Genomic DNA, 25,856 nt, shown 5'->3' on the forward strand with positions numbered 1-25,856 from the left:
TAAGGTTATTTTACGCCCCTATAACCCCCCTTCCCCCTGAAGGAAAGTCTATTGTAGTTAATTGAAATAAAGAAATATTGTTTGTCCTCTTAATTACAGGAAAAGGATGAGGAAAAAAAGGAAAGATTAATGATTCTTCTCTCTCAGAATTATCTAAGGCATTATTGTTTTTGTTAATAATGTATGATGTGTGTGAGAGAATAACTATGCTGTCTTGTTGTTATAAGCTTTTGATTGATTACAGAATGAAGACCAGAAGACGTTGTCAAATAATGGCAGAAACAGGCAATAGTGGCCAAAGTCAATTCTGGGTGTGGTATGTATATGTGTTTCCAGGAAAGCTGGGTGGCTATATAGTTTCAGGGATATCCCACAGAGGGGGCTGAGACCAGTAATGTAGCCTTAAATAATTTATTGATAGGACAAGAGGACTGGGAATGGGTGCGGCTTTGAGTAGCTGTTTGTGAATGTGTGAAGTTGTAGCGGAGAAGAATTTGATGGATGTTTAGTAAAGTTGTGTGTGAACTTTGTACTCCAAAAATAAGATGTAAGTATGACTATATGACACTCAGACTCCACCTCCGCTCTGTTGTCATCCAGCGATAACAGACTGTATTTACAGGAAACAACTTTACATACTCAGCAATCCGATGGGGCGCAAGCTTAATTCCCACCTGGCCAAGTTGCTGGCTTTGTAGTCACTGCCATACCATTTAGTAGAGTATGTTTCTTTAAGGGAGCTGACGTCTTGCACTCACACTTGCTGAAAGATACCTAGCTGGCATTATTTCTCCCAAAAAGCCATCCTTGTTTTGCATTCTCCTTGCGCTTGTGGACATCTAGAGCATCTGTTGCTGGTACATGTCTTTCACAGCCCAATCGGTCAATTGTTTTTGCATAGACATGATTCAGCACCACAGCAACAAAGCCAGGTCCAGGGGCGTAACTAGAAGTGACTGGGCCCCACAGCAAATATTTGTAAGGGCCCCCTCCAGCGCGCTTCGCACCTCCCTCCTCCTGTGTAAACCCCACTCCTTTGGCACAGACAAGGGCCGGGGGCACAGGCCAGGGCCAGGGGGGCGCAGATAAGGGCCAGGGGCTGCACTAAAAGGGCCAGGGAGGTGCACATAGGGGCCAGGGGCGCAGACAAAGGCAGGGGGGCACAGATAAGGGCCAGGGCCCAGGGGTACAGACAGTGGCCAGGGAGGCACAGACAGTGGTTAAAAATGTATGGGCCCCAGCCAGAGCAAATTTATGAATGCCCAGAGCAACTTCCCCACAACCCCTCCCTCAGCAGCGGCTTGTAAGACGCCTACACTCACCACACGTCGGACGTCCCACTCACTCAGTAGGTATGCCCCTTAGTGCCCCCAAACAGTAGTTATGCTCCATTATTTCCCCTTCACAGTAGTTATGCTCCCTTATTGCCCCCACACAGTAAAATGTTATTATTCCCCATTAGTGTCCACACTCCACACACTAGTTATGCCCCTTTATTGCCCCACAGAGTAGACATTTTCCATTAGTACCTCACAAAGTAGTTACTAGCTACCAGTACCACACTCTGCGCTGGGCTGGGCGCTGGACCGCTGGTGCTGGACCTGACGTGCTGCTGCTCTGCCTCTTCTCTACTGCTGCCGCCTGCAGCGCAGCTCCTCCTGTCCTCCCGCCTCCTGTCACGTACTGCTGCCGCCTGACGCTCCCTGCTCTGAATCATCAGTATGTGCAGTGGCGTTGCTAGGGCTGGTGTCACCCGGTGCGGTAGAAAATGGTGCCAGTATCAAGTGCCTCTCTCCTTCCCACCCCCCATGTGCCAGTATCATAGTGCCAAACCCCCCCATGTGCCAGTATCAAGTGCCTCTCTCTTCCCCCCCCATGACCTAGTATCATAGTGCCATCTCCCCCCCAAAAATGTGCCAGTATCAAGTGCCTCTCCCCCCCATGTGCCAGTATCATAGTGCCAAACCCACCCATGTGCCAGTATCAAGTGCCAACCCCCCCACGTGCCAGTATCAAGTGCCTCTCTCCTCCCCCCCCCCCCATGTGTCGGTATCAAGTGCCTCTCTCTTCCCCCCCATGTCCCAGTATCATAGTGCCATCTCCCCCCCAAAAAAAGTGCCAGTATCAAGTGCCTCTCCCCCCCATGTGCCAGTATCATAGTGCCAAACCCACCCATGTGCCAGTATCAAGTGGCAACCGCCCCCTCCCACGTGCCAGTGCCTCTCTCCCACCCATGTGCCAGTATCAGGTGCCAACCCCCCTCCCCCCATGTGCCAGTATCAGGTGCCTCTCTCCCCCCCCTTCCCATGTGCCAGTATCAGATGCCAACCCCCCTCCTTCCCCCCATGTGCCAGTATCAGGTGCCAACCCCCCTCCCCCCATGTGCCAGTATTAAGTGCCTCCCGCTCCCCCCATGGCAGTAACAGTCGGGTATAAAAAAATAAATAAATAAACACTTATACTCACCTCCATGTCAGCGATGCGATGAAGCCTTTTCCTGTATGTCCATATATGAAGTCAGTGCTTGTATTTCAGAAAAGTTTCTGCTGGGATTCGAACCCACGACCTTCTGTATCAAAGGCAAAGCACTTACCCACAGAGACTTCTACTGTTATAGCTGGCTAAGTGTACATCTATACACATGAAAGCTGCCCCAACACACCCAGTACTACTATATCTCTATATGACAGCTGTCCCAGCACACTCAGCTCTGCTATATCTCTATATATGACAGCTTCCCCAGCTCTGCTACATCTAATTCACATGACAGCTGCACGAGCACACTCATCTCTACTATATCTCTATATATAACAGCTGCCCCAGCACACCCAGCTCTGCTATATCTATATATCTCTAAGTATTGCTATACAGTAGATTGATATATAGAGATATAGCAAAGCTGAGTGTGCTGGGGAAGCTGTCATGTGTATAGATGTAGCAGAGATGGGTGTGTTTTGGCAGCTGTCATGTGTATAGATGTAGCAGAGCTGGGTTCGCTGGGGCAGCTGTCATATATAGAGATATAGTAGAGCTGAGTGTGCTGGTGCAGCTGTCATGTGTATTAGATGTAGCAGAGCTGGGTGTTCTGGGGCAGCTATCATATATAGATATATAGCAGAGCTGAGTGTGCTAGGACAGCTGTCATATAGAGATATAGCAGTGCTGGGTGTGTTGGGGAAGCTGTCATGTGTATAGATGTACACTTAGCCAGCTATAACAGTAGAAGTCTCATATTTTTTCAATCAGTGGCAATGCAGCTTTATGGCTGTGTGGGTAAGTGCTTTGCTTCTGATACAGAAGGTTGTGGGTTCAAATCCCAGACACATCTCTCCCGTCCCTCTCCTGAGGACAGCAATACAAAGTATGTGGGCGGGCTTAATACATCCAGCGCAGACTTCAGGAAACAATAAGATCACATTAGCGAGGGGGCCCTGTCTGTTGCTGTGAAAGGGCCCTGAACATTAAGACAAGAATCGATCGTATTCAACTAACTTGAAAATAAACTGTCACACACGCTGCCGGGCGCCGGGCCCCTTGGCAGCCCGGGCCCCAAAGCAGCCGCTTCCCCTGCTTCCCTGGTAGTTACGCCACTTGGTAGTTACGCCACTGCAAGGACTGAGCTCTCAGGGTGAGTCATGAGGAGGCGTGGCCGGCCTTCACTCAACTGCCTAAGCCAAACCAGGAAGTTATCAGGACATTTACTGCTGGTAAGATTGAAAAAGCAAAGTGGGACAACCCCTTTAAGTCAAAACATTCGGGGCTTGAGCTCCAGTGCCCCGAATGCTATTCTCCACCCCCCGGTACTTGTCCACTGATCGGCCACTTCAGAGCGCTGTGCAACCCTCCGTCCTGCAGCGCATAATCCCGCGAGACCCGCTGCGGGAGGTCACAGGTCTCGCAGGATTATGCGCAGCAGGACGCGGTTGCGCTCTGAAGTTTCACTTTAACTACTTGCAAACCACCGGATGACTTAAAACGTCCAGCAGGTCCAGATGTATCTCTGCCATGTCCCTGGATGTCCTTGCCAAGTACAAGGTGGGCGGCAAATTACATAATATGAGGCACTAGTGTGTGGGCAAATTTGTGAGGCAGTGTGGGGGGCAAATTACATGATGAGGGCAGTGTGGGGGGCAAATTACATGATGAGGGCAATGTGGGGGGCAAATTACATGATGAGGGCAGTGTGGGGGGCAAATTACATGATGAGGGCAGTGTGGGGGCAAATTACATGATGGGGCAATGTGGCAGACAAATTACATGATGGGGGCAGCGTGGCGAACAAATTACTTAATGGGGGCAGCGTGGCGGGCAAATTACTTAATGGGGGCAGCGTGGCGGGCAAATTACTTAATGGTGGCAGTGTGGCGGGCAAATTACTTAAGGGGGCAGTGTGGGGGGCAAATTACATGATGAGGGCAGTGTGGGGGGCAAATTACATGATGAGGGCAGTGTGGCGGACAAATTACTTAATGGTGGCAGTGTGGGGGGCAAATTACTTAATGGGGGCAGTGTGGTGGGGCAAATTACTTAATGGGGGCAGTGTGGGGGGGCAAATTACTTAATGGGGCAGTGTGGGGGCAAATTACTTAATGGGGGCAGTGTTGGAGGCAAATTACATGATGGGGCAGTGTGGCGGACAAATTACTTAATGGGGGCAGTGTGGCGGACAAATTACTTAATGGGACAGTGTGGGGGGCAAATTACATGATGGGGGCAGTGTTGGAGGCAAATTACATGATGGGGGCAGTGTGGCGGACAAATTACTTAATGGGGCGGTGTGGGGGGCAAATTACTTAATGGGGCAGTGTGGGGGGCAAATTACATGATGGGGCAAATTACTTAATGGGGGCAGTGTGGGGGGCAATTACATGATGGGGCAGTGTGGCGGGCAACTTACTTAATGGGGGCAGTGTGGGGGGAAAATTACTTAATGGGGGCACTGTAGGGAGCAGTGTTACTAATGAGGGCATTCTAGGTTGGGGCATGATGATAGAAATGTGAGGAAGCTAAGATGTCTGTGTGTCACACTCTGCAGAGACGAGGTGCGGCTGAAAGAAGTGTCCGGACTGAATGCAGAAGACGATGACAGAGAAGATCTACATCCGAGGAGACATCACCTGGAGGCCCTGGATGTGACAGGTATGTGCTGCTGTATAGCGAGTACAGCAAAATGCGGTGTGTGGGGGGAGGGTCGATTTAGAGAACTTGGCCAGGGTTAATGCAAAGTGTTAATATGCACTGTGAATATAAGCCCAGTACTGTGTTGTCACTGTGCATATTAACCCTTTACTGTGATGTCACTGCATATTAACCGCCTCCGGACCGCCTAACGCAGGATCGCGTTCCAGAGGCGGCAGCTCCAGGCACAGTCACGCATATATGCGTCATCTCGCGAGACGCGAGATTTCCTGTTCACAGGATCGGAAGGTAAGCGAGTGGATCTCCAGCCTGCCAGCGGCGATCGTTCTGGAAAGCGCCTGACTGTATAGGGAGGGTGCTTAGGGACTGATGGTCCTCCCCCTCCCCCCTTTTCCCCTTAGGGGCATTTAGGAATCTGGCCCCGTCTCAGTAATGGTTAAGTAGGTTGCAGATTAGGGTCATTGAGGGTTAATCACTGGGGAACCTCCTTAGACAGGATGGGGGCGGTGCAGGAAATCCTGAAGGTCACATATACCTCCTCTGTCCTGGTCACTTCCTCTTGCAAGTGGAAGCAGATTGGCCCTCCCTCCCTCCCTTTGCGGTTATTCTTGGGAGGCGGGTCGAAGTGCACGGTTCTGTTCAGTTATGGATACTTGGTTATTCTGTTTTGTTTTTCTATTTTTAAGAGACCCTGCTGGGAGTCCAGCGGTTTTGGATATTGCTCCGATGATTACGGCTTTGGAGAGCTGCGAATTTTGGTCGAGTTTATCAATAAAGTGAAAAAAAAAAGTCACAGCTGGCGGCATTTGAGTACAGCGGAGATATGGTGGTAGCAGATGGAGTAACTGCCCGCTGGGAGTCCAGCGGTTGGCAGACAGCTCTGATGATTACGGTTTAACTTGCCCGCTGGGAGTCCAGCCTTTGGCATACCGTTCCGATATTATGGTTTATTAAGGTTTGCCGCTTTAATAAAGAAGCTGTGGCCGATCACCATCCAGCAATAAAGTGATACAGTTGTCGTGTCTTTTGTTATGGGTCAAGGTTGGGTAAAGGGGCCAAGGGTGAGTTAAAGGTGGTATCCCCTCCCCCTGTTACCCTGGATACCAGCAGTCGCTGGCAGGCTGGAGATGCGATTTTCTTTTAACCCCTAACAGGTATATTAGACGCTGTTTGGCATTTGGGTCATTTGTGCGGTTTTTATACTGTCTGGCCATTGTAGAACCTCAGGAAACATGACAGGTGCTCAGAAAGTCAGAGCTGCTTCAAAAAGCGGAAATTCACATTTTTGTACCATAGTTTGTAAACGCATAGTTTGTAAACGCTTTACCCAAACCATTTTTTTTTTTACCCAAACATTTTTTTTTTATCAAAGACATGTAGAACTATAAATTTAGAGAAAAATTTATATATGGATGTTGTTTTTAAAAAAAAAAAATTACAACTGAAAGTGAAAAATGTCATTTTTTTGCAAAAATTTATTTAAATTTCGATTAATAACAAAAAAAGTAAAAATGTCAGCAGCAATGAAATACCACCAAATGAAAGCTCTATTAGTGAGAAGAAAAGGAGGTAAAATTCATTTGGGTGGTAAGTTGCATGACCGAGCAATAAACCGTGAAAGTAGTGTAGTGCAGAATTGTAAAAAGTGGTCTGGTCATTAAGGGTGTTTAAGCTAGGGGGGCTGAGGTGGTTAAAGGGGTACTCCGGGATAGGAAAATAAATCCCCTATCCAAAGGATAGGAGATAAGTGTCTGATCGGGGGGGTCTGGCCGTTGGGATCTCCTGTATGGTACTCCGGATCTCCTTGTGCCCGGAGCGGTGGTCAACACTGCCCCTCCATGTATCTATGGGAGAGCCGCAGATACAGCACTTGCGTATCTCCGAGTCTTCCATAGAGATACATGGAGGGGGAGTGCTGACCACACCACTGCTCCGTGCGGTGGTTGACACAGCTTATTTCTTGAGGACTGAGCAGGGGTGCCGTACGGGAGATCATGGGCATCCCAACGATCTTCGTGGGGGCCTCATGTTTGAGTTTCGCCTAAGGCATCACAAAGTCTAGAGCCACCTCTGCCCCTACCTCCCCTGAACATCTTCCTGATGGCAGTCCAAAACGTTGACTGTTTTCACACAAGTCACCAACAGGAAGACTCCCTTGAGTATCTTTCATAGTGCGTGGTGGGGTTTTGTTGCCTCTTCTTTATGCATTTGTTGCCACTTCAACTAAAATGGGAATAGTAAATGCAGTTTTTACAATAAAATGCATTTGTTGTCACTATACCGTGTCTTGAAGTAATATAGCACATTAACTAAAATGGTCAAACTAATATTATTATTGTTATTGCAGTAAAACGCCTTTACAACTTTGCTGTAACAACATTATCTTGCAGTCATAAAATGCATTCAATGACACGCTGAAAATGCCCTATTACAAATGGAAAATTGAAACTGATTTTTAGAAGAAAAAAAAAGGCGATTGCTCAAGGTTTGCTCCAGAGTGTATGCTCTAGTATGCCTATAATCTGTAGAAACTTGAGATAAAAAAAATAAATAAATGCTGGCTAGCGGTCCATATGCAGAAATAAATGTGTCTGTAATGTATAACTTAGTTGCCAGCGAGCTGTATGAACAATGCAATAACATAAAACTGAGTGACCTGTCTCTCCCTCACTCTATGCTAACTAAGCTTTCCATGATAAAACGCTAAAATATACCCAATTATATAGCCTTATTCTCTCCTTATACTCTCCCTATAGTGTCCGTAGAAGCTAGATTAATGGCTTTTGTCTCTGCAATTGTTTTTTGTCAGACACAGCCACAAGACATCCTATCACATCTCTTGGTGTGCATAGAATGACGTTTATTCCTTCTGAGCAAATATATGTCTGAATACTGTTTCCTGATTGGCTGATCAGGCTATCTGTCAGTTTCTGAGTCAATCAGGGCAAGCCCCATCCCCCATGTGATCCTCCATCTTCATCCTTCCTGTAGTTTTCCCCACAAATTTTCACATTTGTTGCATGAGTAACCAAAATTTATTTGACTGACAAATATTTGTAAAATTTGCTACAAATCCGATTAGTTTAGAATCTATTTGCTCATCTCTAGTATAATGACATATATTATTTACAGTTAGTTTGTACAATGATGGAGTGAAGCCTGTCCCCAATTTCACTAATGCATTTACTGTATGTCATACTGGGAGAAGCTATTTATAGACTGCAAGTAACAAAGCAATTGGCTATGCAGCTATATAGTGTAGTGGTTAAAGTTCTGGGCTATGATGCAGTAGCTGTGAGTTCAAATCCCATTGCAAACTCTTTCAGAAATAGAGGTTAAATTAGATTTATATATTTTATATATTTTTTTGTAATTGTAAAAAATGTATGCCACAAAATAAATCATACTACTTATATATATGAATGCATAATATGTGGAAAAATACTACTGATGTTTTAGCCATAATATATTTGCATATATTATAATATATTATATATTCTAAATATATAATAATATGTGTAAATATATTATGGCTAAATATATATATATATATATATATATATACACCGTATTTTTCACCCTATAAGATGGCAATGCGTCTTATGGGGCGAATGCTGCCATTTAACACTGATACATCGCCGGCCGCGATGCTGCACAGTGCGGCCGGGAATGTATCAGCGGGGAGAGAGGAGGAGCTGGGGGTCAGCAACTGATATTGGAATGGCAGCGGGGCCCCGTGCAGTCACTGCATTCTATTACACCGGGCCCTGCTAAGTTGGTAAGGCTGAGGTTCAGCCTGCATTTGTGGGAGGGGCTTGAGCCTATTTAAACCCCCACTTACCTCATCACAGTGGGCGTTCCGGTTCTTGGTTATTCACTGGCTAGTGTTCGTGTGTTTCCTGGTACCTACGGTCGCCTCTTGCAGAGTTCGTGTCTCCTGGTGGTAAGTAGGGGAGGGGGGGGCTCTTTCGCAGGGCAAGGACTGCGGCGGTCTGGCACCCTCCCTCCGCCTCATGCTGCCGGTGCGTTCCAGCGTGGAGCGCACGGGCTTCCGGCTCCCCTCCTCCTCCACTCGTCTCCCTGTGTTCCTGGCGGTATGGCGTCAGGTAGCGCACCCGGCAGCCGGTCGGCTCGTCATGCTGGGGACGGGGGGGGGTGTTTTTCCCTGGTCTGGCCGGCTCACCTTGTTACCGGCACGGCGCAGGAAGGCGTGCGTTCCAGGGTGGAACGCACGCACTTCCTGGTTCCGGTCCCCGCCCGCTCCACTTGCTTTCCGGCGGCAGCAGGGACAAATCAGCGCCTGCCGGCGGATACCCGTTCATCGGGGAGGGGGGGGGGGTTGGGTTCCTGGGCAAGGCTGCACCCCGGGTGCGGCATGGAAGCCGGTGCACATAGGCGTGCGTTCCAGCCTGGAACGCACTCCTCTTCCGGCGCTTCTGTGACGTCACCCGCCCCCTGCCGGTCTCCCTGGCTGCAATGTCAGCTTGCGTTCCACGCTGGGCGTGGGCTCACGGGCAGCCAGGCCAGACGGGGAGGGGGGGAAGAAAGGAGGGGATAGTAAAGGAATAATTCACATAAATGAAATAAGCAATTGGTATCAGTGTGTGCAGTAAACCCGCCACAGGGTCTATATAAAAAAAAAAAAAAAAAAGGGATAAGTACGTTGGTAAACCCGCCATATAGTCCGCAAAAAAAAATAATAAAAAATTGTAATAAATAATTGAAAAAAAAAAAAAAAGGTATATGTGAGTATTTACAGCACAAACCCGTCGGATCATCAAACCCGCCATATAGTCGACACCGACTAACCCCCTTTTAATAAAAAAAAAAAAAAAGAATTATTTAATTTTCTCGGTTGGACAAGGATAGGTGTCCCACGTAGGACCGATCTGGCCCCACCTCGGGCACCTGGTTACGGCCAGGGTGTCTGGTCTTCCTGGTTTCGCCCAGGCCACCGGGTTTTGTCTTGTTGCCAAGTCATTGTCGGCCGGTCACAGTCAGGTGTCCGGTCGCGGTTGGTGGCACCTCCTTCTTCCCTGGTACGCCCGGGGCTCGGTTCACTCCTGGTACGCCCAGGTCTTCATGTTTTTCTTGTCTATCACACGGGTTCACGCACCTGTCCTTCGGCTTTCAAGTCTTCCAAAGGGGCCGTCCTCGGCTTCTCCCCGGGTCATTCTTGCTTTCCGTAACTCCTAGGTTATGGCTTACCACTGCCCTTCGCGGGCCGCTGCTACGCGCAGCCTCTATTTCATGGCTACGCGCCTTCTCTCCTGTCAAACCGCCTGGTACGCTCAGGCGGCTCTCTTTTCGGTCAGGTGTTCGATCCGATGCGCTCGGATGGTCACTTGGCCTTAGGGTGAGCCCCAGCCTGGCCAGTTCGCCTGGTTCCGCAGGTTGGTGGGCACCCGTGTCCTCTGCACTTTCAAATGTTTTTTTGCCTGTGCTTTATTTACAGAAGTTTGTTCCCAGTTCTCCGTTCCTTTCGGTCCTGTTCAGGTAAGTTCGCACTGGCACCACCTCGGTCCCAGTCAAGTCATAACCACGCGTTAATTGTCTTTGTCTGTTCGGTTAGGCCAGGTTCGACTGAGCCGTCTCGTGAATTCCGTTACCGGTACGTGTCTCTCTGTCATGCACCAGTCAAAATTCCAGTACATCGTCACCCTCTTTTTTTTTTTCCTTTTATTTTGTTATGCCTTGTATTTTTGTTTAGCTGCTCTGCCATGTCTCGAGCCTCAGACATGGAGGACGGCCTTTCCATCTCCGGCTCAATCGTGTCAAGCCAAGCGGGTCCCTCATCCCTTCGGAGTTGGATCATCCCAAAACTGTTGGCCGAGTTGAACCGAAGAGGCATTCCACATCCGGCCACCGCAAGAAAGGCAGAGCTATACAAACTGCTCATGACCAGCCCCAGCACCACAACAGTGCAGCCAGAGGCGTCGGCCATCCATTTGTCCCTGGTGCAGCTACAGGCGACCCTGAATTCCTTGGTGGACTCGGTGGCGGATGTGCGGGCAAGGGTTTCGGAGCTCGAATCCCGGCCACCCGTTGTACCCCCGGCTCCTGTTCCGCTGATGACTCTCTCTACATCAGGCTGGCTGGCTACAGGTACGCCAAGACCCATTCCACATGTGTCCCCCTCTCACTTCATTCCTGATAACCTTAAGAGAGACATCCTGGCAGGGAAAGATGTCAATCTGGCATCAATCCTCATTGCCGCTCAAGATGTTCCCGAGAACCGGGTCATCAACTGTGGCGATGTGTCGGTGGTCCTTCGGGCCAAGGATTCGCGGCTCAACCGCAAGTTGTCCATTCCGGAATTTGTCCTGGCCTTCAGCCTCTTCAGGGACATCGTCTGCACCGCACAGCCGGAGAGAAGAGAGGAGCTTGACAGCTATTTGTACCTGGTCACTGACCTAGGGCACAAGTATGGTGGGTCGGCCTTCTATGACTACCACCGTTCCTTCGCAGCTAAGGCGGCGGCAGCTCTGGACCAGTTCCAGTATGTCACCAGCTGGTCCTTGATTGACACCGAGCTCTTCTGCCGTCACTTCGCTGGCCTCAGGGCTCCCAACTGTGCGACGTGTCAGTCGATTTTCCACTCCTCAGAGTGGTGCCCCAATACCGCGCACCCGCCTCAGGACAGGGCCATCCCGGGGACCTCCGGGTCATTTCCATCCAACCCCTCCACAGACAAGCTCGGCAGACCTATTGTCTACCTGGGGAAGAGCCAGGTCTGTAATAACTTTAATTCAGGGGGGTGCTCATATGCCAGCTGCAGGTCACTCCACGTCTGCTCCCTGTGCTTCAGGGCTCACCCACGGTCCGCCTGCCCAAAGAAATCTTCCAAAGGTTCCTGACTAGCGGACATCAACGTGGACCTCTTGGCGGCACTCCTTCACGATCACCACGATCAAGACTTTGTGGCGTTCCTGTTGGCAGGCTTCCGCCAGGGGTTCCACACAGGGCTCATCACCCTGCCGCAGGTGCCCTGGCAGGGCAGGAATCTGCTGTCCGCCACCCTGGACCCTCCAGCAACTAGCGAGTTGCTCCAGTCGGAAGTTTCCAAGGGGTTCCTCATAGGCCCATTCCCACGCATCCCGTTTTCCTCATGGCGCATTAACCCCATCGGCTTAGTGGCAAAAAAGAACACTAATAAAAAAAGATTAATTTATGATCTGTCCGCCCCTCATGTGTCCGGTATTCCAAGTCTTAATTCTCTGATTCCCTCAGAGGAATTTTCCATGCGTTATTCCTCGGTGGACGACGCCATCCAGGCCATCCTGTCACATGGTAGGGGCGCTTGGCTGGCAAAGGTTGACATTGCGGATGCATTTAAACTCCTGCCCATCCTGCCGCAGTTATGGCAATTCTACGGCATTGAGTGGGCTGGCCAGTATTTTTTCGCCAACAGGCTCACGTTTGGATCCAAGAGTAGCCCGTGGTTATTCGACCAGCTGGCCAAGGCGCTGCATTGGATCCTGATCCATCACGGGGGCCTCCGGTCGGTCATCCACTACCTCGACGACTTTCTGGTTGTCGAGGATCCGCAGGGCGGGTCCAGCATACTCACCATCCTCCTCGGATTGTTCGCCAGTCTGGCTGTTCCGATCGCGGAGTCAAAGACTGAGGGTCCTGCCACGAGAGTCTCATTCTTGGGCATCGTCCTGGATTCGGTTCTGTTGCAAGCCAGCCTACCGGAGGAGAAACTCACTCAGTGTCGGGAGGTCATTTCCCATGCGGCAGCCACGGGATGCCTGAGTCGAGTCGAGTTGCAGTCTCTTCTGGGGCGGCTCAACTTTGCCTCCAGGATTATGCCCCGGGGAAGAACCTTTGTGTCAAGGCTGCTCCAGCTTCTTCCCTCAGCACCCGAACAGGACAGCATCATCCGTTTGGACGGCCAGGCCATGGCAGACCTGGCCATGTGGGAGTTGTTCCTGTCCCGATGGAACGGCGTCTTCTTTTTCGTGTCACCTTGGTCTTCCTCCTGCCCGACCATTTTTTCAGACGCAGCTGCATCTTGCGGCTACGCTGCCATTTGGGGTTCCCAGTGGCTAGCGGATCGTTGGCCCAGTACCATCTTAGAGGAGGCTGAATCCATCCGCACCTTCTCTCTGTTGGAATTATACCCCATCGTGGCAGCTGCTCAGGCATGGGGCCACCTCTGGGCTAACTTGCCGGTGATGTTTGTGACAGATAACCAGGCCTTGGTCGACATCTTGGCCAAGGGCAGGGCCAAGTCCCCCAAGATCATGGCGCTGTTGCGCCAGCTGGTTTGGCTGGCCCTGTCACATAACTTCCATGTGCATTGTAGCCACATCCCGGGGGAGAGGAATGTAGCAGCCGACGCACTGTCTAGGTTTAATTTTGAACTCTTCTTCCAGGTCATGCCGGAGGCCGAGCCACGCAGATATCCCACCCCGCCTTTCAGTTCCCTGTCAATGGACTAGGCTTGCTCGTCTCGTCAGCAAGGGACCTGGCGCAGCAGTCCCTTGCCCCAAACACGGCCAGGAACTACCTTTCAGGCCTGAAAACCTTCCAGGAGTTTTCACGTCTGCACCCGCAGGCGGGCCTGGCGGACATTCCTTACATCATGGCCTTCATCGCCCATTGCCACCACCAGTTACACCTCTCCTACAACACCATTAAGTTGTACCTAGCAGGCGTCCAACACCACACCATGCTCCGCAACCCAGGGGGCGGATCCATTTTTTCTGCGCATGCAGTCAAGGCCACCTTACGAGGGGTCCAGAAGGGTGGGTCCAATCCCTCGTCCCGCAGGCAGGGCGTCACGGGAGAGATGTTCCGGAAATTATCTTCAGCCCTGGATGGTGCTCCTTTTGGGCCCTTTTCTAGCTTAATCATCAAAGCTGCCATGTACTTAGCTTTTTACGGCTTCCTTAGGCCAGACGAGTTCACGTGCAGCACGGCGGGATGGTGCAGCCTGCACCGAGAGCAGCTGGTGAGGGTGGTTGACCATTACGCGCTGAAGATAATTATCTCCAAAACCAGTCAAACAGGCCCCCCGGTGGAGGTCCAGTTTTTTCCCACTAGGAATGAATGGTGCCCGTTACAGGTATTTGACCAGCTCATCCTCGCCCTCCGGGATGCGCCACCTCACAGCCCTCTGCTACCCCATCTGAAGGGAGCGCTCACCACGGCGCAATTCATCAGCCACATCCGCACGGTGGCTGCTGGCTTAGGGTTGGACTCAGGAGCAATATCCGGTCATTCCTTCCGCATTGGGGCAGCCTCCGCGGCTTCCCGGCAGGGGGTCCCCGCCCACGTCATCCGAAAGATGGGGAGATGGCGTTCGTCTTGCTTCACCAGATACATACCTAACCCGCAGGTGGAGATTTCGCAGGCATTTCGGTCTTTGGTGTTATAAGGTAATAAAGTCTTACACCTTAACTATTTTGTTGTCATTTTGCCCCCTTTTAGGCTACTCTCATACCCGGCTCCAGGCACACCTCAGCCGGTTAGGTTCCAGGCAGGCACTCTGCCTAAGTTTCGTATTTAGCCTTGACCACAAGTTGGTAAGGCTGAGGTTCAGCCTGCATTTGTGGGAGGGGCTTGAGCCTATTTAAACCCCCACTTACCTCATCACAGTGGGCGTTCCGGTTCTTGGTCCCACCCACCCATTCCCTTCATTTCAAGGGTCCTCCTTAGGGTAGCCCCCTTTTAGGCTACTCTCATACCCGGCTCCAGGCACACCTCAGCCGGTTAGGTTCCAGGCAGGCACGCTGCCCAAGTTTCGTATTTAGCCTTGACCACAACTGTAGTATTCATATGTAACCTGCAGGCATGGGAGCTTTGTTAAACTATAGAAAACCTCTGAAGCAGTATCGCAATCCACGCAGTACTCACTCAAAACTCACGCGCCTGCTCCGGCAGCTTCATTCTTAAAGTGAGAGGAGCAGGCGGTGATGTAGTGAGTGATGTTATGCTGCTGCCCGGCCTGCCTGGTACTGGAGTTTCAAGTGAGTACTATGTGGATTGCGATACTGCTTCACCCGAGCATTGCAAAGTGTTCTACTTGAGCACACGAAAACTTTGGTGCTCGCTCGACACTAGTCACCACTCTTTATCATTGTTTTTCCCCCAAACAGCAGAACTGGAATGACAGCAAGAGGTGCACAGAGGCAAACCTCTGCACAGACGGATCTTCTCATTAGAAGAACAGCACATAGTAATCCATTCTGTACTGCAAGTAAAATTGGACGTCACATCCCAATCCTATGGTGACTACACAAAGCATTCAAAAATACATTTGCATAACATTGGTCTGTGAGCCATACATTGGGCTACACACAACTGCTCTCAAAGGATATCATGCTGAATAGCAAGAAGGCTAGCACATATGAGATATTGTTGGTTGGCAATTGTAAAGGGAGCTACCAGCATCGGATCTTAATAAATTGTGTGACCAAGTGCATTCAGTGTGGCTGAATATTCCTCAGACAACCACTAATAATCTCACTGATACCATGCCAAAGCGTGTAAGTGCATATATTTCTGTGCATGGCACTCATACTTCATATAGGATAAATCAGCGAGTGTGAACCCACTGTGCCAACTAGCAGATTTGACTTTGGGCTAAACCCTAAAGGCGTTATTCATGTGCTGCCAAGGTATTTACCCTTTAACCCCTGTATAGGGATATGGACTTTGTTGCAGGGAAGCAGCCAGACTGCTACTTCCAGGGATAGTCTAGATGTACTTAGCAACTGACCCAGCTGAAGCTTAAGGTACAGAAAATGCAACAAAACTCTGGAAAACTGCAGGTATAGTCTCCACAGTCACCAAGAGTTGAATGCTGTTTTTTTGTAGATCTGGGCAGTGCATAGTTAATAGTCTTGAGCTCGAATATTCGAATCGCTAATTTTTATTGCGAATATTGCCACTTCCAGAATTCGTGAACATCTAGAATATAGTGCTATATCTTTGTAATCGCGAATATTCTAGATTTTCTTTTCATCAGTACCTATGATCCCTCACTACTTCTTGCTTGTGGGCCAATGGGAAGGCTGCAATATCTTTGACTTTAGGAGTAGTGTTGATTGCAAATTTTCGTATCGCAAATTTTCCGATTGCAGATTTTCGCAATCAAGAAAATAATGACTGGAGATCACAAATTCTCAAATTCGCGAATATATGATGAATATTCGCCCAAATATTCTGTCACGGCTGAGGGTGGGGAAAACCCTCAGCCGTGCAGTGTCAATAATAAAGGGTAGCTGCTGGGCCAGGACAGGAAACAGGGAGCAGGACACCTCCTATAACGTCCCTAAATCTGACCCTGACTCCTAGCTGTATGAGCCAACCCTGATGGTAGGAGGGCTCATACTCCAGAACCTAGGGTCCCTACTAGCCCTCAGGATAGCCCTGGAACTAGGAGCAGGATAAGACGACCTGTTCCTCCTAGGCACGGATGAACAGGAGTCTCACTGGGCAAGCTGCAAGGAATGGGGAACATATACAGCAGATGGCAATGGCGGGTAGTGAAACTAGTACAACACCTACCTGCCACAGACACACAGACTGGAACCCGTGCAGAAGTGCTAATGTCTACACCAAATACAAAAGGACACTGCACACACACAAAGCACACAGGAACCTAGAAACCATAAGCTGCAATAAACATAGAGACACCACTAGACATATAGTAAGATAAGAACATCTATGTCTAAACATAACTTATGACCACAAGGGTGGCCCTCACTGGATAGATGGTATATGAGACCAGGAAGATGACTCCAGCAAACACCATGGCTGGAGTACCCCTCAGCTACTGGCATCCAGCAGGAGCTAAATAGCCCAAGTAGCCACACACACACACACACACAGAAACACCCAGTGTTCACTCACTAGGAAGGGAATTAACCCTTCCAACACCAGGCAAGGGAAGAAAGCCACTTAAAGGGGAAGTGCACACACAAACATCACACTCCACCTGTTACCGCCGGCAACGGCATGCAAGGCAACCATGTCCTGGGAAACAGCCACAAGGCCGAGACACTGCCACCACATGCACACAACACCACACGTTGCCACGGGCAACCGCAAGTGAAGGAAAGTGTCACAAAACACACCATAGGCCATGACATATTCTCAAAATATAGCGAATTTGAATATTGCCCGTGCCGCTCATCACTGATAGTTAATGCAAACACAGGAAAGACTTGCGGATGGAGTATTGATGGGGCCAACATGGGTTAACTTAATCACAAACTGAACTTGGGCTTGAAAGTGCAGGGGTACACAGGTACGTAAGATGACACACACCTTAAACACAGCAGGAATGCAGGCAGGAGATAACACAGAATAAATATAGGAAAATCACAATAGCACTAGACAATGAGAACACCTGTTCTCCAGGGAACCTAAAGCTCAGTCACCCACCTGCTGGAGAGGGTTCCTTAAATACCAATGGACTCTCAGCCTTTGACTGGGGAAGGATTAGGGAGCGCACGCACTGACTCTTTAATAGGCCAAAGGTGAGCGTGTGTATGCCCTAACGGTGCATCAGGCAGGAGCATGGAGGCAGCAGCATGGAGATGACGCCAGCAACCACGATGCTGGATGACTTGGTAAGTAACACAACAACTGCACCCGCAGGGGACAGCAGGAGGGCAGCGGGCACAGACTGCAGACCTAACATGTATAATGTGTCCTTAACCACTTGTGGACTGCCCATACAGTATAAAAGTCTGGGCAGTCCACATTTAACTCTACCAGTGGCATGCTAAGGGGGGCCGGGGGGAGAAGGGATGGTATGCGAAGGGGTCCTGCTCTAATAGAGGTGCCAGAGCCCAGAAGCAATGAGCGCTTTCATCAAAACAGATGAAAGCGCTCATTGCTGGAGAGCAGAGAGCTGTAGTCCTGTCACTCAACTCCCCGCGCTCCTCCCTTCCTTCAGGCCGGTGGCACACTGAATGATGAAGCAAGGAGACGTCTCCCTGCTCCACAATTCAGCCTGCAGGCACAGATCGCGCTTCTGGCCTGTGTGGGAGGAGCCTGCAGACCAGGAATCTGCCTAAGCTTCTCCCACACAGGGCTGCAGTTGCGATCTGTGTCTGCAGGGGAGAGCTGGATGTGAGCTTCAGGAACGGGACAAGATGAGGACTTTACTACAGTGAAGGGGGCACAATGGGCATTTCTACCATGCAGGGGGCACAGAGGGCATTACTACTACAAAGGGGTTACAGAGGGCATTACTACTACAAAGGGACACAGAGAGCATTACTACTACTAAGGGGGCACAATGGAAATTACTACTGTTGAGGGGGCACAATAGAAATTACTACTGTTGAGGGGGCAAAATGGGCATTTCTACTATAAAGGGGGCATAGAGGGCATTACTACTATGAATGGGACACATTAGGCATTATTACTATGAAGGAGGCACAGTGGGCATTATTACTGTGAAGGGGGCACAATGAGTATTGCTACTGTGAAGGGGGCACAATGGAAATTACTATTATGAAGGGGGCATAAAGGGCATTATTACTATGAAGGTGGCACAGAGGTCATTACTACTATTAAGGGGGAACAATGGGCATTAATACTGTGGAGGGGCAAAATGGGCATTTCTACTATAAGGGGGAACACAGGGCATTACTACTACGAATGTGACACAATAGGCATTATTACTATGAAGGGGCACAATGGGCATTATTACAACGAAGGGGGCACAGAGGGCATTACTACTATGAAGAGGGCACAATGGGCATTACTACAATGAAGGGGGCACAGAGGGCATTACTACTCTGAAGGGGCACAGAAAGTGCATTACAACTGTGAAAGGCGGCACAGATAGGGCATTACTACTGTGAAAGGGTCACAGAGAGGACATATCTACTGTGAGGGGGCACAATGAGGGCATGACTACTGTGAAGGGGACACAATGTAGGGATAAGTACTTTAGAGGGGCAGAATGAGGACATAACTACTGTGTAGGGGGCACAATGAAGCGATAAGTACTTTAAGGGGCACAATGTGGGCATAACTACTGTGAAAGTTGTACAGTGAGGGCATAAATATTGTGAGGGGGCACAGTGTGAGCATAACTACCATGAGGGGGCACAATATAGGGATAAGTACTTTAAGGGGCAGAATGAGGAAATAACTACTGTAAAGGGGGCACAATGAAGGGAAAAGTACTTTAAGGGGGCACAAATCTGGACAAAACTACTGTGAAGGTTGTACAATGAGGGCAATACTACTGTGAGGGGGTAAAAAAAAATTTGAGTATTGGGGGGGGGCAGAGAAAGAACTCGCCCTTCGGTGCCAAACACCCTAGGCACACCACTGAACTCTACAAAGATGTTTCTGCATTTACGCATCTACGGAAGCAGGGAGCCCATTGGCAGTGACAGTTGGGCTCCCCACATAAAAAGCAGAGATGGGTTATTACCATCTCTAGCTGAATTGAACCTGTATGTGTATGGAGGAGTAAAGGGGAGTTGGGAGAGATAGGTCGACAGCTACAGTGCCTTGAAAAAGTATTCACACCCCTTGAACTTTTCCACATTTGTTTACGCTACACCCACAAACTTAAATCTATATTATTGACATTTTATGTGAAACACAAATGCAAAGTAGCAAATATGTTTGAAGTGAAAAGAAAATGATACATGGTTTTCAAAATTTTTAATAAATAAAAATCTAAATGTGGAGTGCATTTGTGGCATGCCAGAACCGCAGGGGCTACACGTGAGGTGCACGGTGGGCCGATGAGGGCCCAATAATGATACAGTTCATTGGTTTACTCACGGTTAGCAGAAAGCCTCCCTGGGCCATCGCACAGAGGAAGACAGCACGAAATCCTCAGAGGCACACTCTGTGGTAGGGAAGCACCAGCCTAGATGGAGGTTGAGGTGCTCTTGATGGCAGTGGTGTTTAGGGTGCTTGTGGCGGCTGGGTCCCTTGGTGTTATTTGTCGTGACGCCAGTACCGTTAATGGTGGTACAACAAGTTGTAATTAAATTGAAGAATGAAGTAGACAGTGGTAGGATACAACTCACAACATTTACTGAAGTTTGTTCCAGTTGCGGCATATACATCCAGACAGAATACAGTCTTTAATGATTTAGAGGAATTCTGTTGATCCACTGTTAATAGGTTTGCCTGGGTTTTAACTTAGCTTCAAGGTCTCTTTTGAACCAGTATAATTTGGTGAGGTTGCCTGTAGTACTTACTGGTATGCTTAGTCCTATTGTTTCTGTATCTTCCAAGCCCTTAAACAGGTAGCTAATCTGTATTCTTCAATGTATGGTGAGGCTGCCCATGTGCAAAGGTGCCCATTAAGCCTTAGGTAGTGGCTGTTATCACCAATGTCTCTCTTTAGCTTGGTTTTTCTTCCAGTGACGCAAACACTATCCTCTGGTTGTAGGATGTAGGAACTAAGAGGATCACAGGAGGAAAACACTCTCCTGCCCCTCATACCTTGGCTCTACCTCATTTCTGCAGCTGACTTCACCCATTACTCTGTGGTGTGTAGCCTCAGCTTTTACAACTGACTCTGCTCTTCTACCTTCTCCTCTCTACCTTTCTTTTTCTACACTAGGCCTGACTTAAGTATTTATATAACCTAAGTGCTATCCCCATCTAGTGGTGGGATGTATAAATTACTCCAGACCAGCCTATGAACAGGGATACAACAGGAGATGCAATGCAGAATGGCATGCAACATGGTCACATTAATTTTGCAGTTCCCACGTGTCCTGATAGAGTCCAATCACGTCTTATATGGCAGGTAACAGATGTGCGGCGCAGTGGGGAGGGCAGGGGTGTACCCTTTCACTAGGGAGAGGGAGGAGTGGTGACCCCTAACTCACCTAGCACTGGCACCTTGCTGCCCTGATGTCCCTAGACAGGCTGCTAACCCGTACGCCGATCATGTGCCTTAGGTAGTGAGTAGGGCAGTGGGAGCACTTGTCCTCACCACTGACACCTAGGGTAACAACAGGGAAAGGACAAACAGCACAAACAATCCCCAAAAGGAGACCCAAACAGGAGAGAACCAGAGATCCGACAGCAACAGTTCCAACAGCTCTACAGCAACTCCAACTCCACCAGAGGTCAGAATAGAAGATCTGGAAAGAAGGTCTATATCTGGCAACAAGGGAAGCAGAAAGGGAAAATATAAAGTAGCTGGGAGTGGCTGAAAGAGAACAGCTGAAAGAAAAAGCTACAGATTCCTAAATAGGACAAAAAAGATTGCAAACCTAAGCAGGAAAATCTGGACCGGAATCCATTCTCACCACTAGGTCAAGGAGTGATCTCTCGAGAAACCGAGCGAGTAGCCAGCCACTGCGACCTTCTGAACCCAGGCACCATATGGTCAGTGATAGGTCGTGACACCCTCGTTATCACACAAAGGGGGTGGGGAAGTGACCACTGAGCTCCACCCGCACCCCTGTCCCTGCCTACTTGCCTCGCACGTCCTAGTGACAAGGGACAACTGGTCAACAAGCCCTTAGCTAGGAAAGTGCAGGGAAGACAGACAACACATGCAGCAGAGTAGTCAAACAAGCCGAGTCAAAAACCAAGAGAGCAGTAAGGTACCGGAGGAGCAAGCAGAGGATCATCAGGAGAAGCCGAAGTCAGAACCAGGAGGAAATGCCAAGACCAAGGGATGAGACGGACAGGAAATCAGAAGCCAAGCTGGAACAACAAACCAGGTAAGTATATCGCAGGAATGACCTCAATAACAATCTGTGGCCAGCAGATTGCTTGTTTAAATAGGGCGCTAGTGGAGTCATGTGACGTGGCCAGCGTCACATGACTCCTGAGTTCCAATACAGCCCATACAGCTGAGCGCCGAGTGATCAACTCGGCACTCAGCCCCAGTGTGGTTACTACAGGAACGGGTGACGCCGGGTGTGCTGATGACGCGAGCGTGCCCCGGCAGTCCCCGCCTCCTGTAGCCACGCACAGAGCGCACCGTGACACTCGTGACAGTCCATTTGTATGTAATTTATTCTTAGTATAACCACTACTATTTTGTTAAAGTCTTAGAGGTTTGTTAGAGAACATTAGTGATCAAAGAGCATCATGAAACCAAGAAACACACCAGACAGGTCAGGGATAAACTTATAGAGAAGTGTAAAGCAGGGCTAGATTATAAAAAAAAATCCTAAGCTCTGAACATCTCACAGAGCACTGTTGAACCCATCATCCATAGAGTATGGCACAACTACAAACCTACCAAGACATGGCTGTCCACTAGGGTTGAGCAAACCCGAACTGTAAAGTTCAGGTTCGTACCGAACTTTAGGATTTTTGGACCCCGGACCCAAATTTTTCAGTAAAAGTTTGGGTTCGGTGTTTGGCGAGTTAATGGCGCTTTTTGAAAGGCTGCAGAGCAGCCAATCAACAAGCGTTTAACTTGTGTGCCCTTAGAAGCCATCACAGCCATGCCTACTAATGGCATGGCTGTGATTGGCCAGTGCAGCATGTGACCCAGCCTCTATATAAGCTGGAGTCACATAGCGCTGCAAATCACTCTTCTCTGATTGGTGTAGGGATAGGATGCTGCTGCTGTGAGGGAGATAATAGGACAGAATCTTTAATCTGAAGTGCTCAGCTATCTACCTAGATTTTGTTTTGTGGGTACAGTGCACAATCTTTTTACCCGGCCCTGAGCACAGTGACCCAGAAAAATTACTTTTATCCGTCTGTTAGTTTGGTGGGCAGCGGCGGCCATTTTATGCAAGTTCTGTGCACCAGCACAGCATATGTGTATTTGTGACAGTCAAATAGAAGCTTGAACTACTGCAATTATATTCTGGGTTTAAAAAAATCACCCATTTATGGCAAGAACATCTGTGGCCTTTGCAGCATTTGTCTGTGTGAAATTTAGGCTTGAAATACTGCAATAATTTTAAGGGTTTTAAAAAAACACCCCTTTTTGGCAATACCCTACATCTGGGGCCTATGCTGCATTTTTTTATGTGACATACAAGCTAGAAATCCTGCAATAATATTCTGGGTTTTAAAAAAAAACACCCATTTTGGGCAAAATACTAAATTTGCGGCCTTGGCTGCATCTGTCAGTGTGAGATACAAGCTTGAAATACTGCAATAATATTCTGGGCTTAAAAAAACACCCATTTTTGGCAATACCATACATCTGGTGCCTTTGCAGCATTAGTCAGTAGGAAAGACATGCTTAAAATACTTCAATAATTTTCTGGGTTTAAAAAAAACTAAAGAATTTTTGATATACCCTACATCTGGGGTCTATGCTGCATTTGTAAGGCTACTTTCACACTGGTGTTTCTGGGTCCGCTTGTTAGATCTGTTTCAGGGCTCTCACAAGCGGCCCAAAACGGATCAGTTCAGCCCCAATGCATTGTGAATGGATAAGGATCCGTTCAGAATGCATCAGTTTGGCTGCGTTTGGTCTCGTTGCGTTTTTTAGACGGTCACTAAAACGCAGCTTGCCGCGTTTTGGTGACCGTCTGACTATGCAGAGCCTAACGGATCCGTCTAGACTTACAATGTAAGTCAATTGGGACGGATCCGTTTTTCACTGACACAATATGGTGGAATTGAAAACGGATCCGTCCTCCATTGACTTTCAATGTAAGTCAAGACGGATCTGTTTTGACTTAGACTTTTTTTTTATGGATAATGCAAACTGATCCGTTATTAATGGATACAAGCGTTTGCATTATTGGTGCGGATCCGTCTGTGCAGATACAAGACGGTTCCATACAAAACGCGAGTGTGAAAGTAGCCTTAGTGTGACATACAAGCTAGAAATAACATTTTAGGCCAAATACTAAATTTGCGGCCTTGGCTGCATCTGTCAGTGTGAGATACAAGCTTGAAATACTTCAATAATTTTCTGGGTTCAAAAAAACACATTTTTGGCAATATCCTACATCTGGGGCCTATGCTGCATTTGTTAGTGTGACATACAAGCTAGAAATACTGCAATAATATTCTGGGTTAAAAAAAACACCCATTTTGGGCAAAATACTAAATTTTCAGCCTTTGCTGCATCTGTCAGTGTGAATTACACGTGTTAGATGCTGGTGTTCTATTCTGTTATTAAAAAAACACCCATTTTGGGCAACATCCTAAATTTGCGGAGAATGAGGAGAGCGTCAAATAAGGGACGTGGCCCCAGTCGTGGTGCTGCTGGTGAAGGTCCTGTTGCAGGGAGAGGACGTGGTCGATCTGTGCCAGCTACAAGCACAAGTGAAACACCTTCCTCAGGTGCGAGTAGGCAACAGAACCTTCAGCCTTATTTTGTGAGCTCTATGAATGGTGAGGCCAGAACAAGTACAGGCGATAGTAGATTGGGTTGCTGAGAGTGCCTCCAGTTGCTTCACATTGTCTCCCACCCAGTCTCCTGCTGAAAGATCAGAGTTGGTACCTGCAGCCGATGTCCATCATTCTTTCACCTCACCCCCTTGCAAATCAGCCAAGCAGTCTGAGCCCCAAGTCATGCAGCAGTCTCTTCTGCTTTTTGATGACTCTGCAAGCAGGATTTCCCAGGGCCATCCACATAGCCCGGCCCCAGAAGTGGAAGAGATTGAGTGCACCGATGCCCAACCACTTATGTTTCAAGATGAGTACATGGGAGGCAGGGGCGTAGCTAGAAATGCATGGGCCCCATAGCAAAAAAAAATTATGGGCCCCCCCCCTCTGTGCCATCCACAGATCCCCCTCCCCTAAATAGTGCCATCCACAGATCCCCCCTCCCCTAAATAGTGCCATCCACAGATCCCCCTCCCCTAAATAGTGCCATCAACAGATCCCCCTCCCCTAAATAGTGCCATCCACAGATCCCCCTCCCCTAAATAGTGCCATCCACAGATCCCTCTCCCCTAAACAGTGCCATACACAGATCCCCCCTCCCCTAAATAGTGCCATCCACAGATCCCCCTCCCCTAAATAGTGCCATCCACAGATCCCTCTCCCCTAAATAGTGCCATCCACAGATCCCCCTCCCCTAAATAGTGCCATCCACAGATCCCTCTCCCCTAAATAGTGCCATCCACAGATCCCCCCTCCCCTAAATAGTGCCATACACAGATCCCCCCTCCCCTAAATAGTGCCATCCACAGATCCCTCTCCCCTAAATAGTGCCATCCACAGATCCCCCTCCCCTAAATAGTGCCATCCACAGATCCCTCTCCCCTAAATAGTGCCATCCACAGATCCCCCTCCCCTAAATAGTGCCATCCACAGATCCCCCTCCCCTAAATAGTGCCATCAACAGATCCCCCCTCCCCTAAATAGTGCCATCCACAGATCCCTCTCCCCTAAATAGTGCCATCCACAGACCCCCCTCCCCTAATAGTGCCATACACAGATCCCCCTCCCCTAAACAGTGCCGTCCACAGTATCAGGTGCCTCTCCCCCCATCCCCATGTGCCAGTATCAGGTCAGGTGCCACCCCCCCCCCCCAGGTGCCAGTATCAGGTCAGGTGCCAACTCCCCTCCCCTCATGTGCCAGTATCAAGTGCCCCGCGCTCCCCCAGTAACAGTCGGGTATTAAAAAAAAATAAAAATAAACACTTCTACTTACCTCCATGTCAGCGATGCGATGCAGCCTCTTCCTGTGTCCCGCCCTGTATGTCGTCACTGCTTGTATTTCAGAAAAGGTTTCTGCTGGGATTCGAACCCATGACCTTCTGTATCAGAGGCAGAGCACCTAACCTCAAGACCTTGCCTTGCTGCTGAATGAAAAATTATGAGAC

At 49.0% G+C, this 25,856-nt stretch overlaps 1 protein-coding gene across 1 annotated transcript in view; it reads left to right on the forward strand.

Moving 5' to 3' along the window:
* Positions 1-226: 226 nt before the first annotated feature.
* The window catches only part of DIRAS2 (DIRAS family GTPase 2), a 96,320-nt gene continuing 70,690 nt past the window's right edge, over positions 227-25,856 (forward strand). Inside the window, exon 1 of the mRNA XM_040416950.1 lies at positions 227-316. The gene's annotated coding sequence lies outside the window, so the exon portion shown is untranslated. The remainder of the gene's footprint in view (positions 317-25,856) is intronic.

Source organism: Bufo bufo, chromosome 2 (genome assembly GCF_905171765.1).
Source record: "Bufo bufo chromosome 2, aBufBuf1.1, whole genome shotgun sequence".
NCBI classification, from domain to species: Eukaryota; Metazoa; Chordata; class Amphibia; order Anura; family Bufonidae; genus Bufo; species Bufo bufo.